Raw genomic sequence first — 16,093 nt, 5'->3', positions numbered from 1 at the left:
AACTGCTCCAACGGCATAAAAGAAAAGTTTTTTTTGCATCGAATCGTTACTGACGATGAAAAATGGGTCCATTACGACAATCCTAAACGTCGGGCAACGTATGGATACCCCGGCCATGCATCAACATCGACGTGCTGTCTTTTTGGTAGGACCAGCTGGGTGTGGTGTATTATGACCTGCTAAAACCGAATGAAACCATGACGGAGGACCTCTACTGACGACAATTGATTCGTTTGAACCGTGTACTGAAGGAAAAACGGCCACAATACGAGCAAAGACACGATAACGTTATTTTACAGCACGATAATGCTCGACCGCATGTCGCGAAACCGGTCAAAACATACTTGGAAAAGCAGAAATGGAAGATCCTATCCCACCCGCCGTATTCTCCAGACATTGCTCCGTCCGATTACTACATTTTTCGTTCGATGCAACATGGCCTGGTTGACCAGCACTTCTCCAATTTTGAATGAAGTCAAAAATTGGATCGATTCGTGATTAGCCGACAAACCGGCCGATTATTTCCGCAAAGGGATCCGTGAATTGCCAGAAATATGAGAAAAAGTTGTGACTAGCGATGGGCAATACTTTGAATATTAAATTTGTAACCATTTTTGCAGAATAAAGCATTAATAAAAAAACGAAGAAACTTACCGATAATCCTATTAGAATATATCTTATATCTTGTCGCCAGAAAAAGGTATAAATGAATGATATTTGTGATTACCAGGAATTGATTCCGTTTCCTTAGAAATCTGTTTAAATTTCTCTTCAGCTAATCTATAACCATTTTTAGAAACATAACAGAAGGTTTTGTTTTAGTTTTAAGATTCTGCATACAATCATTGGCCCAATCCTAAACTTCTTTTGAATTTTTCAGTGGATGCTCATTAGAGTGCCAATGGAAATGTTCATCTCGAATTTCAAAAAGTTACCCCATAAAAAATGTTCACCATCTCGAAAAAACACTCTATGCAAAATATCAGCTCAATCGGACTTAAGGGAGAGTGGCGCAAAGCGGTCAAAGTTTGAGTTTTTTGAAAGTCGAGAAATCACCAAAGGAAATCTTGGTATTCGAAAAAAAAATTTGATACCAAATGTTTTAAAGTTACAGTGTCGAGATCTAGTGTCCTCTCAAACATTTTTTTTTGTCAAAAATCGACCCTCAGGGGTAATTTTTGTTTCGGAATATGGGACGAAAAGTATGGTTTCGGGTGCTAATAAAAAAAGTTATCTCGATTCTTCATTCGGAACTTGCTGTGAAATGTTTATTTGCACGATGATATACCCTATGCAAACTATGAGCTCATTCGGACTTCATTTACTGGTGTCGCAAACGTGAAAATTTGAGTTTTTTTGAAAAACTAAAAATCACCGAAAATCGAGATTAAAAAAAAATTATGCCAAATGTCTTACAATTACATTACTTGTCGAGATTTACAGTTATCTCGAATAAAATTTCTTGTCCCAGAATGTTGAAAATTTCATTTTCATTTTCATCATTTTCTCGATGTTTTATGTAATTTAAAGACATTTGGCTTCGTTTTGACGTAGGACTACGTCTTTCATTTATGTGACAGATAGAATGTCAACGAATTATATAATTGTCACTTATTGGTCCAAAAAATCGTTTCAATAGCCTAATAATTGCTTTGAAAGCAAGCTATTGAAATCATAACAATCTAGCTGCTTGATGATGGTTGGTGATTGCAATGTGTTCCCGAACACGGACGCAAAATCTAGGCACCTGGAGAAACCGTCATAGCGAATACATGCAAGCTGTGATTTCTTTTGCTCGCTTGCATTAGTGTTAGTGTATACTTTTACTCGCATCAGTTTCTGTTTTGCTTTCGCATGGAACAGTCGTGAAAAATTGTTTGCGTGTGAATGCATCCGAGCGAAGGAATATTCGCACCCATTTACCCATTCGACCCCATGTTTCTGTTCTGCTTACGCATGGAACAGTCATAAAAAATTGCCACATCACGATAAAAACTAAATGAATTTTATGCAAGGTTATAAGACTTTATTTCGTTTTCACCGTGAAATGGCGCCTATAGTTTCTATTCTGCGCATGAAGTGATCATGAAAAATCTCGCGTTATTCTCACGAAAACAAAAGTGAATCATGTATCAAACATCTTTAGTTGCTTTTACAACGCCACTCAAATTTCATCGGTTCGTTTCGGGACCACTAACAAATTCGAAAAAGTTGAATTTTATGTTAATGACAATTCCATACTTATACTCATCCACCCACACAATAACAAGAAAAACTTTCAGCAATCTTTCAAAATATTCATCAATGCATTAATGCATTAACAATTTATTCAGATGCAATTTCAAATAAATGATTACTGAGCCAACGGTAGTCCTACGTCTACCTTGCGGTTATATCACATATATAACCCACTTCTTGTTTTTTTTGAGAATCCCGATTTCTATAGGGTAACACGGGGTGAGTTGGACCACCCTTTTATCTCAAGAAGTACGGCTCAACTTGGATTTTTATAATGTAATCTACTTTTATTGTTGAATTTTTTTTGACGTAGGACTACGTCTAACCGGAAGATATAGGGGGTGAAATGGAAATCTAGGCACTGAACAAGTAGGAAAAAATGCAAGATTTGGAACGCTTATAACTCGAGCATTTCTCAATAGATCGCAAAGGTTTTTGCATCAATTGATAGGAAATATATCTACGCATCTATCATAACGAATAACATTTCATTTTTCTTGAGATAAATAATTGAATAATTGTGAAATATCAAGCATTGTCAAAATGCACTATGTGCCCATTTTTGATTGGTCCATTTTGTGCTCCTCAAATCGTACCGACCAAAACGGGCAACCAGAGCAGCAGCGAAATAGAATGAAGCACGATTGGAAAGGAAAAAGAAAAAAAGGAACGAAACATTGGTCGCAGTCTCACACATGCGTAATTCTCGAGCCAGCCAGTCAGCTTAAAAATCCCCCCTCCGCTGCCGTAACGATCATTCTCATTCAAACCGTACACCACATCGGTTCGCATCACAACACATCAACAAACCAACCCAAGCAGCCATGTCAGGACATGGTAAAGGAGGAAAAGTGAAGGGAAAGGCAAAATCCCGCTCGAACCGTGTTGATCTGGAGTTCTCCGCAAGGGTAGCTAGGCCGAGCGCGTTAGTACCAGTGCACCAGTCCACCTAGCAGGCGACATATAGTTTCGGCCGCCGATGTTATCGAGTTAGCTGGCAAAGCTGCTCGCGACGATAAGAAAAACCCGCATTCGGAACAGAACACATTCGGTTCGGTGGACATCAAGACAACAGGCAGTTGCAGCGAGTGGCGAGTGGCAAACGCAATCGCAAAACGGCAGCAGGTAGCAGAAGAAAAAAGTTTGTTCTTTACACAATCTGCTTTGGTGGCAAATCTCGAACAAGGCGGCATCGAGGGCGTTCGAAATGGTTTTTTTCAAAACCACGAGTACTAAGTTTTCTAAATTGGAACCATTCCATAAAACAAGGCGCTTTTCAGGGCCATTAAACCTTCCAAAAAAGAGTTTAGGAAATACAGTTCAATGCTTTCTAAAACAATATCCAAAATAATAATAAAACACAAATTGATTTTTTCATTATTTGTTTGCCAGGATATGATGAGTATGTGAATTTGGCAGTTGTTCTGAGCTTATTGATTTTCACCAATTCTTAAATTGCTTCTAGATTGAAAGTACAGTAATTTACACTTATCTCGACATTTAGCTAATTGGACGGACCTGCAATGCGACATATTTATTTGGACATTTTTGTAAACATAGAGTTCGGGGTCCAAATTATGACCCCACATTGAAAGTCGACACTGTACCACTGTCATCGCAAATGTTCAATTACAGGTTAAAATTACCTCCAATCCGATACTGAGTGGTGGTAATGCGACGTGCCATTGAATGTAATTTAGTGTAAAATATGTCACAAGCTGGATGGGATGAAATTTTCCAACTGTGAAAGCTGTGGCGAGTGGCAACAAATCGCTAAACAGGAAGGTTTAGCCGAACAAGATGGGGATATCGAGTGATAACAAAACAATAAACTCTTTAGATTGAAGATAATTTTGTGATCCTGAAAAGGACCCTTTTTAGCCTGCATGTGAATCCAACGAGCGAACAAATCGTAATGAATGTATTTTTTTGCCATCGCTCCCTTTTAACGCTCATTCGTTCGTCTCGTTGGACTCGCCCCTTTGGCTGAGTCTGCCGATTTGTTTCTATCCTGTGAGTGTGTACCGCTAGAGTATAAAACACGCGGACCCCTAAAAAATATCTTATTTTCTTTCAAACCGTAAACCCGTGTACGGCATCGGCATCGTAGACGTAACAAAGGAGGACAAGTTAAGGGAAAGGCAAAGTCTCACTCGAACCGTGCAGGTCTCCAGTTCCCTGTTGGTCGCATTCACTGATTGCTCCGCAAGGGTAACTAGGCCGAACGGATTGGTGCCGGAGCACCAGTATACCTAACAGCGATTATAGAGTTTCGGCCGTCGGAGTGCTCGAGTTGGCTTGCAACGCTGCTCACGACAATCAGAAAACCCGCATCAAGAACAGAGCAGCTTCGGTTCGGCGCTCTTCAAGGCAACAATTAGTTTCAGTGAGTGGCAAAGTGTTTCTCCGGCACGTCGCATTAAACGTTATTTACTGAACAACATGTCACAAGCTGGATTAGAAGAAATTTTCCAACTGTGAAAGCTGTGGCGAGTGGCAAACGCAATAGCTAAACAGGAAGGTTTAACTGAACAAGATGGGAATATCGAGTGATAACAAAAACACAACACCAAAGGTTCTTTTCAGAACCATCAACATATTCATAAAGAGTAAACAGTAAACTAATCCATTTTTCAGGTAGATAGGTAGGTATTCACGTAGGAGAAGAAAATAAAACAATATATTTAAAATATATATTTAAAAAAAGCTGTCCCCTTTGTATAGTCCTACGTCACTCCGGTTATGTCCCCGACATTACCCACCCGTCTTTTTTAATTTTCGCAATTGGTCCTACAGGTTTGAGGCTTTTCTTTGGTCTAATTAATTCCAGACGCCGCTGAATTACAAAAAAAGGATGGGCAGACAACGTTGGAAGAAGGAGGAGCTTGAAAGAGCAACGCAAGCCATCAAGAACGGATTTTTTTTGACCAAGCATCGAAAGTGTTTGAAAATGGTCGAACAACAGTGAAAAGATCCATGCAGAATTCGAGATGGTCCCAATCCCATTTTTCTGGTCTGGAATCAGGCCAAGACACCTGGTATCGATTCCGAAACACTGTTACTGATTGTAAAATTATCCCAAAACACTTTACATAAACATAAGTATGGTTTTTCCGATGAAACACACGCTGGTTCAAATCATCCCACATCAAATTTTAATGTCCAAAAATCATCTCTTTTATCTTATGATATATTTGGTTATTTGAAGCTCGATATAATGATTCAACATTATTAATTGATAGAAAACAATTGTAGCTCAGTATACAATGTGACTTTTTTGCTTAGGGGGTTCAAATTCCCCCCATTTCCCCTACCTTCCCTTTTTTAAAAAAATAAAATTTTTGTGAAAAGTGGTAGTTTTGTTCCTTATCGCAAAATATTCGACTCATATTTTTTTTAATTTTTTCCTCTATGATACAACATTTTATTTTAGAGCGGTCCGAAAATTCAAGTTTCTTCCTTAATTCCCCGATGTGTTTTTTTTAATTCATATCTTTTGAACTACTGCACCAATTTAAATGATCGACATATAAAATTGAAGCCAATGAGCCGATGAGTCTTCTTGTGTTCTACACTTGCGAAGAAATTGGATTTAGTTTTCGTGATAATTAATTATATTTGTTTTTTATAGTTTTTTCACGTTTTGGCACCTTCGTTTTGAAGTCCGTGTTGAGGAAACACATTTCGGTGTTAACGGAAACGCCACGACTTGCATGTATTTGCAATGCCGATTTTTTTATGCTCCTTACTTTTGGAGTCTGTGTTAGGGAACACATTTCAGTGGGAACAAAAAGTCGACCTTCTTGCATATTATTGGAATTCCGATTTCCTCAGCCTACTTGGTTTTGGTGGCGGATGTGTTGGGGAAACCGTAAATCGGCCAATCAAAACGAGGCAGTTACGGCGTTTAGATAGCGCTTGACATTTTACAGTTATTTAATTGATTATCTCAGGAACAATAACATTTTACTAATTGTGATAGATACGTAGAAATATTTCCTATCATTTTCCATTTCCTGATCTATTAAGAAATGTTCGATTTATAAACATTCAGAATCTTTCATTTTTTTCCTGCATTTTCTGTGTTTAGGTTTTCATTTTACCCCCATATATTTTTTTTTTCATAATACGTTTATTTGTCGTTTGTATGATTAGTTAAAATTATTTACATAATATTTAATCCCCGACATCAAAATAAAATTTTAGTTCATCAATATCTATCCTATCATTACATCTATCAATGAAGGTGATATAAGTCAACAATAATTTCAATATCAATGTTCTCTCATTCGCTGCTATCCCCTCCAGTGAGGGCCGGAGAAGATTATCTGAATGGAGAACGCGACGCCTGCCAGTTATCACTAGCAGCTTTTGTTGTAGTAGATCGTACGCAGCCCGTACTCTAGGGCACCCAAAAAATTTGTGTTGTATTGTCTCGATGGTGGCAGAACAGTGCAGACAACTCTCATCGTTTGTTCTCCTCATTACGTACATTAGTCGCCGGTGTGAAAATTTTTCATTTGTCCACATATAAAGGGTGCTGCGTTGCGAAGGCAATAAGTTCCGAGCAGCTATATTCATCCACAAACGTGGCCAATTGATTGCAGGATTTGCTGTTTCGACCTTCGGTTTGGCTGTTTGTTCGAGGAAAAAGTGATGGATAAGGTTGGAGGAAGGTTGTTGTCGGATTTGGAAGGGGAAATTTGGGATATGGTTTAGGATAAGCTTTAGGCAGGGGAGATCTGAAGGAGGAACATTTGTGTGGGAAAGGAAAGAACAGTAGTAAGGAAGAGAGACGATTTCTTGCAGATGTCGATTGATGAGCAGCGCCTTACATTTAAGCGCTGGCAGTTGTAGATTTAGACCACCATCCTCCCGTCTTCGCGCTAGCTGCTCCATAGGAATGGTTGCACATGCACCACGAAAAAGATAGCTTCGCATAGTGGCTGTTAATTTCGCCACGTGTACTGTAGCCGGAAGCAGATTTGCTGCCATGTACCATATCCTTGATGATACGAAAATGTTTAACAGCGTTACCTTTTGGTGCAAAGATAAGCTGCGTAAGGAATGAAGCCACACTAGACGCGAGAAATTTGTAACGAGTAAGTCCCAATTCGTCTTTACCATTGATCGTATCGAGTTGACGAAAATCACACCAAGAATTTTTATGGAGTTCTCCGTGCGAAGCCATGGAACAACCATGGGATTGGTTATAACGCCGACGTCGATTGCCGTAGTTTTCTCCTCATTCAAACGTGCCCCCGCTGACCGCTCGAAGCGTCGGAATAAATCTCGCATCGCTTCAAGTTTATCGACTCTGGTTGAAATGGCACTAATGTCATCTGCGTAAGCGATGATGAGATCTGCTCCACACACTTCTTCTAATCGCCGCAGAAGCGGGTGAAGGTAGAGCACGAACAGATGCATTGAGAGAGGGTCTCCTTGACGGACAGAACGTTTGATTTGAAACGGAGCGGAGAGGTGCCCATTGATGAGTAATCGAGAGGAAGATAATGATGCTATGTGGGAGAGTAAATCCACAAACTCTGTATCGAAGCCCAAAGCTCGCATAGTACCAAACAAGAAGCGATGGTCTACACGATCGAATGCATGGTCGAGATCGAAAGAGATCAATTTTCCTGTTTGCCTGTTCGCTTTTAGTTGTGCGATATCTGTCTTTTAATGCTAAAGTTGCTTGAAATATATTGCGTTTAGCGTTCGAACATTTTTGGGAGCCAGTCAAAACTCCATGAACTCGGAGCACATTCTCCAGCCGCTGTTTTAGAACACGTGATAAAATTTGTAGTCATAGTTGATTAAGCTTATTGGCCGGTAGGAGCGTGCGCTGTCCCCCGTCCCTCGTTTTTTCACTAGCACGATCACCCCATCGACGAACTGAGGTGGGAAATTTGACCTGATAGCGTCGTTAAGCACCAAATTCAATTGACGGTGTATTACATCAAAAGTGCGTAAATAAAATTCTTTCGGCAGTCCGTCGGAGCCTGGTGATTTTCTTGATGCGCTCGTGCGGATAGCCATAAGAATTGCAGCCGTTGTGATGTCATTCATGCACGCTCCATTTACGTCATCTTGTTCGGGTATAATTCTCTCGCACTGAAATGCGCTATTTTCTTCTACATGTCCGGCTGTATATAGATTGGTGAAGTATTTGACCATGTAGTTTTGTATCGCAGTAGAATCATCCATAACTTCGTCTCTCTCATTTCTCAGCCGCTCGATAGTGGTTTTCCGGCGCACTCGCTCGCCCAGCTGGTAGGTCGATAGCGGCTCACCAGCAACGAGGGTTTCGTTAATTCGCACGAACATTTCGGAGAAAGCTCGCTGATGTGTTAGCATCTTTGCTTTTATCCGATTGATGGTGGTAAGCATGGCACGGTTGTTTTGGTAGCCATCGTACGCATGCCGTAGTAGCTGATATAATCGTTGTTGTTCACGATGGAAGATATCAAATGCTGTTCTAGACTTCCATCGGAAAAAAGACTTGATTTTAGGTTTTGCGCACGACAGCCACCATTCCATCCATGAACGGTAATTTTGCCGTTGACGAGTCCAGTACTGCCACCTTATTTGTAACTCGTTTATATTTTCGGCGGTGAGTAGATGTGGACGTAGGGACCAAAAGCCACGACCATGCGCTCTGTCGGGGAGAGGAAGGCAAATTCTTGCGGTAACTGCTTTGTGATCCGAGAAACAGCACACATGGACAGCTGTTGATCTCAGCTGTTCTCGGAGACCATTGCTCACGTAGAGTCGATCGAGCCTGGACGATGAATTGTGTGTGATGTATGTGTATTCCATCTCTCGTGGACGGATTTGCTGCCACACATCAAACAGACGTAACTGCTGTACGGTGGCTTGAAGAGCGGGACTCGAATTTTGACCAGTCGCATCGCATTGTCTGATAACGCAGTTGAAGTCGCCTCCTAATATGATGTGATCGGAGTGATGACGAAGGTAGTATGCGATGGTGTTGTTAAAAAATCGTTCTCGTTCGGCACGTAGAACGGAACCCGAAGGGGCATACACATTGCACAGCGTAACATTATGAACACGCAGGGCAACTAATCTACCGTCCAGGCTCTTCTCTACGTGTGTGAATTTTATATGTTCTTTCAGAGCAATTGCCGTTCCTCTCCTCGTATGGTCGACATTGCATATAACGTTGTAACCGGGCAATACAAGTTGGTCGTTTTCAACCTCCTGCAGAAATACTATATCTAGCTCCATTGAGCGAACGAATGTGCGAAGGGCGTTAATCTTATTTTGGTTGGTGATGGTGTTGATATTTATCGTTCCAATATTACAGCTTACGTTATCCATTTCTAAATGCATTCGTCGTCAGAAATTCTCACGTGTTCATGTTCAGCGGTGATGGTGTCTTCTCCGGAATGGCGCATTTTCTTGCCCGACGGTTGTCTTCGTGAGCGTCGGCTGTTATTCGAGGTCTGGGAGGTTTGTGAGCAATCGGTTTCATTGCCATCAGGCCTGCGATGCGATGTGATCGCGTTCGGAACAGAAATCGGCGAGAGCTGGATTACAGCTTGTGATGTGGAGGGTTTCATTGTCGCAGGTGTTGCGGGGGGTGGCATCGTGTGTTTCTTGTTGGGTACTGGAGTTTGCATCTCACTTACTCCAAGGAGACTTGGGTGTTGACCCGCAATATCGTTAAGTCCGATTGTACGCGGACCTTTTGTCGGTTTACTTGGATTCGTTTGTTTGTTCTGTAAGGGTTCGGACGGTTTACTTTTCGTTACGCTAGCGTACGATTGATCTGCTGCGAGCTTCTGTACCAGCAGTTTCTTGTTTTGTACACATGGAATGCCTATGTGTACAAACTCATGGCAGTGTAGGCAAGTTTGTCGTTGTCCTTTGTACCTCAACGCAGTTTCTTCGCCCTGGATTGTAACGAAAGAGTGAATATTCTTGGTGACTATCATTCGAGCAACACGAACTCCGGTTTTTACACCACCAAATTCGCTGAATCTGTCGTCCCACAGTAGGTCACGAATGCTAATGACTTCGCCGTATTCTGCGAGAAAATCGGTAATCTGGTCGTTTGTGACGCTCTCGGGTAGCTCAAGCAACTTGACTTCTACCGAACCGTCCTCCATCGTAATTCGTATCTTGTAGGTCTTTCCATCAAATATGAAATCGTGTTTGTTGTCGTGCTGTTGCACTATCTTCTCGGCAAGTTGGAAGTCGTTGACCTTAACGAAGGTACATCCAAGTCGTCTGCTGGGCTGGAGTTGGAGAACATTTTCTCTCGTAAGACCAAGCTCCTTCCCAATGAACTTATGGATCTCTTCATGGGAGAGTAACTTCGGAAACTGCGAATAGTCAACGCGAAACGTATTTTCGCGGCGCGGCATCGCGAGGTGTCACGTCGCGGATAACGTTAGAAGAATAACCGATAAAAAAAAACGTATTTAGTAGTCCGTGAACGACTTCCGAAATCTGCTTGTCTAAAAACGTCGACTGATCAGCTCGGAAGTTGAGCGCTAACTATATATTCGGGACTACGTCCACGTCAAAAGGTTTTCCTGTGCAAAAATGTAAAAATAAATGATTGGATAAATGAAAAATGAAGAAATTTTCAAAAAATATTTTAGCGAGCTCTGCAATATTAAAAATGTTTGACATAGTAGTTTTTGCTCTTTATACAAAATCCGCTTCGTTTTTAGCTTTCGAGCGCTCCTAAAAATGGAGAGTTTCTGTGGAAATGGAAGATGAACAACAGTTTCTTCCGGAGGCGATCTGGCGTAGTGGTAACATCCACGCCTCTCGCGCTAAAGGTCACGAGTTCAATTCTCACTCCCGACATTCTTCCAAAAATGGAAGTAAAAGTGACGAACCAGCCAAATGAGTTGAAAGTCACTATAATACAGATATAAAAAAAACTATTTCTTCCGTAGGTCAATGGATCATATCTCTGAAAAATGTTCTTCGCAGCGAAGTTTGAGTTTTGTGTTGTGTAGAAGAGAGGATGTATTTTGCACTTTGTATTGAAGACACCAGAAGTCGACTTTTAAACCATTTGGCATCGAAATTTGTTTTTCGATTTTCAAAATTTCATGTCAAAGTTTAAGTTTTCTGAAATTCACCCATGAAATCCGGGTTTTCAAAAAAAAAATGATGCTAAATGTCTTAGAATCGCATAAAACGTCAAGATTTACTGTTATCTAGAAAAAATTTGTCAAAGATCGGCCTCTCAGATAAAAAAAAAGAAGACAAGTCAAAAAAGTTATTATAATTTTTTTTCGAAAACGGCAAATCTCGACGTTTCATACAATTCTAAGATATTTGGCATTAATTTTTTTTTCGAAAATCCCGATTTCTTATATTCTCTCCTTGGGTGATTTTTCGTTTTTCAGAAAAACTTTAATTAGGACAACTTCGAGAATAGTAAATGATGTCCAAATGAGCTAATATTGTGCATAGGGTATTTTATGACGATTTTCATTGGAAATTTGGGTAATTTGACATCAATTCATAAAATCCGGAAAGTCATGGGATGGTTTAATGAATTTCAGATTCTGGACTGGTCAGCTTCTTTACTAAATCAAAATCCTGTCAAAAACTCAGGAGGAGTGATTGTACGAATAGTAGATGCAGCTTATAAGCAGTAAGAGTGATTTGAAGAGCTTAAACGAACAGTATCCTCTGCGTAGAACGAGATATAAACTACAACATGGTACAGCTTGATCGAAATCACCCCGAATGGGTGATTTGAGCTGATTGAGAACTATAGATGACCTATGAATCAGAAGCATTTTGTAATTCATGTGAAATTGACGTGAACTTTGTGAAGGGGTGGAAGTTTTTTCATCTGGCTCTATAGTTATGAAACACTGGAATTTTAGTCTGTGCTTAGTTGTGCCAGAACACAACAATAATATTCAAATGGCCAGTCTTTCTATTTATTTTTTTATTTTTATTTATTTATTCATTTCGTCAAACGATAGTAGACTACAATTACTTACATAATAATTCATAAAAAAAACTAAATAAGTAATATTCATTGACATTAGTACTACAAAACTAATGCAGTGTATTTTACAATGATCTCTCAGTGATAGATTTTTTTAGTAAATTGTTCGACATTGTCACATCAATTACATCACTGTACTTGTTGTATGTTTTCATCATTCTATTAAGTGGCCCATTCATAGCGTAAAATATTTAAATGGAATTGATTTGATTAAATTTCGTGCACGCAAGGTTCGTGACGGCGCAAAAAAATAGTTTTTGGAGTAAGTTTCCTGAATAAATCCGTTGCGAGACCTAGTTAATTAAACATGAAATTTCAGCAATCTCTCTCCGTTTTTCAAGCGTTTCAATACTTATCAACTTATCAACGAGCTTCATATGGAGGAAGTGGAAATGTTGTCCAATCTAACTTCTTCAGAGCAAATAACACAAATTGTTTCTGAACGGATTCTATTCGATTGGAGTGCAGTTCATGATAGGATGTCCATACAACACTACAGTATTCTAAAATCGATCTAACATAGGTTACATACAAAGCCTTGATTGTGTATGGATCCCTGAAATTGTAAGAAAATCTTTTAATGAATCCGAGCATACTATTTGCCTTATAGATCATCGTGTTGTAGTGCTCAACAAAAGTGAGTTTTGAATCGAGAATCACTCCTAAGTCTCTAATTTTTACACATCTCTCTACAGTTTCTAGACCTGAAGAACATACGAAGTTAATATTATAATATTACACTTTTTAGCATTAATGTCCAGAAGACTTTTTACGCGCCGTTCATAGAAAATATCAATTTCCTGTTGGAAGAGTTCGAGATCACAACGCTTAGTTACTTCCATGTACAATTTCATATCATCAGCATACATTAGAACGTTGAGGTTGGTTAGTACTTTCGCCAGTACTATTTACGAACAATATGAATAGTAGGGGGCCTAAATAAGAACCCTGTGGAACTCCGGATGTGACATTCACTGGACTAAAAGTTTTTCCTCTGAAGCGCACAATCTGTGTTCTATTGGTAAGATAAGATTCTACCCATTTCAATAGAGTTCCCCGTTATTCCCATACGTTGCAGCTTGAATATGAGCATTGGAATATATACACTATCGAAGGCCTTGCTGAAGTCTATGTAGAGTGTCTCAACAACGTTACCTTTATCCATTACCGCTAGCGAATAGGATACAAACTCTAACAGATTAGTAGTCGTAGATCTTCATTTGTTGATTCGATGAAATATGATGCTTTAGCTGATTGACCATTTTCTTATTGACAAAGGATTCAAATAATTTAGGGATACAAGATAAAATAGCGATACCACGATATTTTGTTTAGTCAGAACGGTTTCCCGATTTGAATATGGGAAGAAGAAATTATTTTTTCCACACAGATGGAAATACTGCTGATTTTAGCGATAAGATAAAAGGCTAAAGGCTAAACAAAGGCATCTGCCAAGTTTTTCAACAATATAGGAGGAATACTATCTGGCCATTTCGATGAATCTAGATTCTCCAGCGCATCAGAAAATTGGTTAACAGTGATTTTATCAATCGAAACCGTGTTCGCACATTCTGGTAAGAACGAAAGGTAATCGAAATCTCTAGTCACATCAATTGTTGTATAATTGTTTTTGGAAAAACCGGGCGAATAGATTACTAATATCCTTATCATTTGATCTAGCAAATTCTTCAACTGCATACGTGATGGAAAATTATTAGATTTAATTTTATCGCTGGCGAAATTGAAAAAAATCTTATGATTGGAGTTGATATTATTTTCTACACTTGTAATATAGTTATTATATTGTAACGATATCTCCGCATTAAGTACTTTACAAATATCTCTGTATTTGGTGAAATTCTCTAACGTTCCGTTTGTTTTGTATCGCATATGTGCTTTTTGTTTCTTGTTTTTGAGATTCTTAATATCACGATTGTACCATACGGGTGTTTTTGACCTATTTTGAAGTGAATGTTTTTTGCCTTTCCAATGAAGATAGTTGTTATATCTTACATATCTCTGGAAACTCAGAAAAAATGAGTGGTTTTATAGCTGTGAAACGCAGAGTATATGGGATTTTGTATTTTTATAAAAAAATTTACTCAAAGTAAGGTTTTTTTCATTTGCTTGTTAGAAGTCTAAAATCGAGTAAACATTAGAACAAATTTGAGCATACTCAACGAAACCGTGAAAAAGTCGATACTGTTTTTTTAACTATGACTTCGTGAATAGTAACCATCTGGAAACCCTTCGAACTCAATACCTAGATATTCTTGGACTGTTTTTTTCTCATCTCTTTCTGAGTTCAAAAATTATCTGTTTTGGCTAGAGGAAAATAAGGAGCTGATGTTTTAAAGCAATTACTCTTAAAATCGATCGAAAATCTATTGGTCTTTTAAACGTTCCTCCATATGATGGTTGTTATTCAAAACACACCGTTCCTATTTTCATATGACCCATTTTAGTACACTTAATTATCTAGCAGCACCCAAAATCAGGACCTTTTCATCAAAAAATTGTAATTTATTAAAGTTTTGAAATCCCCATTCCAATGAAACTGCTACGCGTCATAATGCAGAAAACTAGATCACTACTATTGAGTTTAAACAGAGTAAAAAATGAAAGGGATTGTGCGTGGAGGTGCTTTTCGCCTTAGGCTGAGTTTTCGGTGCTCCTGAGTTAGGCTCACTTCGAATATTCGTTGTATATCGGTCATTGAATGGGACACTCTTTGATCCTTCGAGCTTTCTTGAATCTAAAGGGTGTGTCACATCAAATTGCAAAAACGCTGTAGAAATTCGTCCAGTAGACCGATCCTTTTGAAAATTTTAGACAAAAAATAAAAACTATTAAACAACTATTGGAATTTTTTTTTATTCATACTTCGAGCCCAAGCCCGTATGCTCGCACCTTCCTCTTTACCCATTTCCATTTTTGCCGTTCTTCGCCTTCCGGTCGATGGTTAGGTTCTCGAAGTATCGTTTGAGTACTCTGCTGACCGTGGATTGGACGATTCCCAGCATCTTACCGATGTCCCGATGTGACAACTCTGGATTCTCGAAATGAGTGCGCAGGATTAATTCCCGACGCTCTTTTTCGTTCGACGACATTTTTCCAAATTTACGAAAAATTGACAGTGAAGCATGGCCAACGTGATCTATACACTCTTATCTGATTATAAGCGAACGCTGAAGATATAATTCCTAAAAATTAAATTTCTGCAGCGTTTTTTCCGTGATGCAATTTGATGTGACACACCCTTTATAATCCCATCGAGTCCGATTGCAGTCTTTCGAAGAACACTAGAATACTTTCTGTTCACTTTGCTGCCCTTATCTATTAGATGAAGGTAAGTCACTGAATGAGGACACTAAACGACACGAACCCAATCATACAAAGTAGCATAGCGGAGGATGCTTGCTATAGAGGTTTCTAGTGAGGGATTTTAAAGTGTTTTCCTTCCAATTGTGAACAATCATCATATAAAACGGAAGTAATCCATTAACGAACAAAGCTACAAACCGGAATAGATTGCTCTTGTAAATTTTGGATAGTCAAAAAATCTTCAGTCATGGTATGACTTATCGGATTACTCGACGAAGTAAGCCTGACAAACCAGGACAAATAGTGAGAACTGCACTTCAGTTTTAGTGATACGAATTATGCAAATCCGACAAAACATTTCCCAAACTCCTCTGTGGTCCGACTGGATTTGGACTTGATGCCTTCAGCAGGGACAAAACAAAACAATACAAACTGGGAAAAAATAAAACCCAATTCGAACGGTGGCGTTGGAAAAAGGACGGAAAAGGGAAGGGATTGAACATCGCATCAAACAAGTTTCCG

General features: G+C 39.2%; 1 protein-coding gene across 3 annotated transcripts in view; it reads left to right on the top strand.

The window, feature by feature from the left end:
* The window catches only part of LOC129763556 (uncharacterized), a 429,649-nt gene that overhangs the window by 199,547 nt on the left and 214,009 nt on the right, over positions 1 to 16,093 (top strand). The gene's annotated exons all lie outside the window — the stretch shown is intronic.

Source organism: Toxorhynchites rutilus, chromosome 1, assembly GCF_029784135.1.
Source record: "Toxorhynchites rutilus septentrionalis strain SRP chromosome 1, ASM2978413v1, whole genome shotgun sequence".
Classification (NCBI taxonomy): domain Eukaryota; kingdom Metazoa; phylum Arthropoda; class Insecta; order Diptera; family Culicidae; genus Toxorhynchites; species Toxorhynchites rutilus.
Note: the sequence above shows the minus strand (reverse complement) of the source record. Positions and strands in the feature narration are given on the sequence as shown.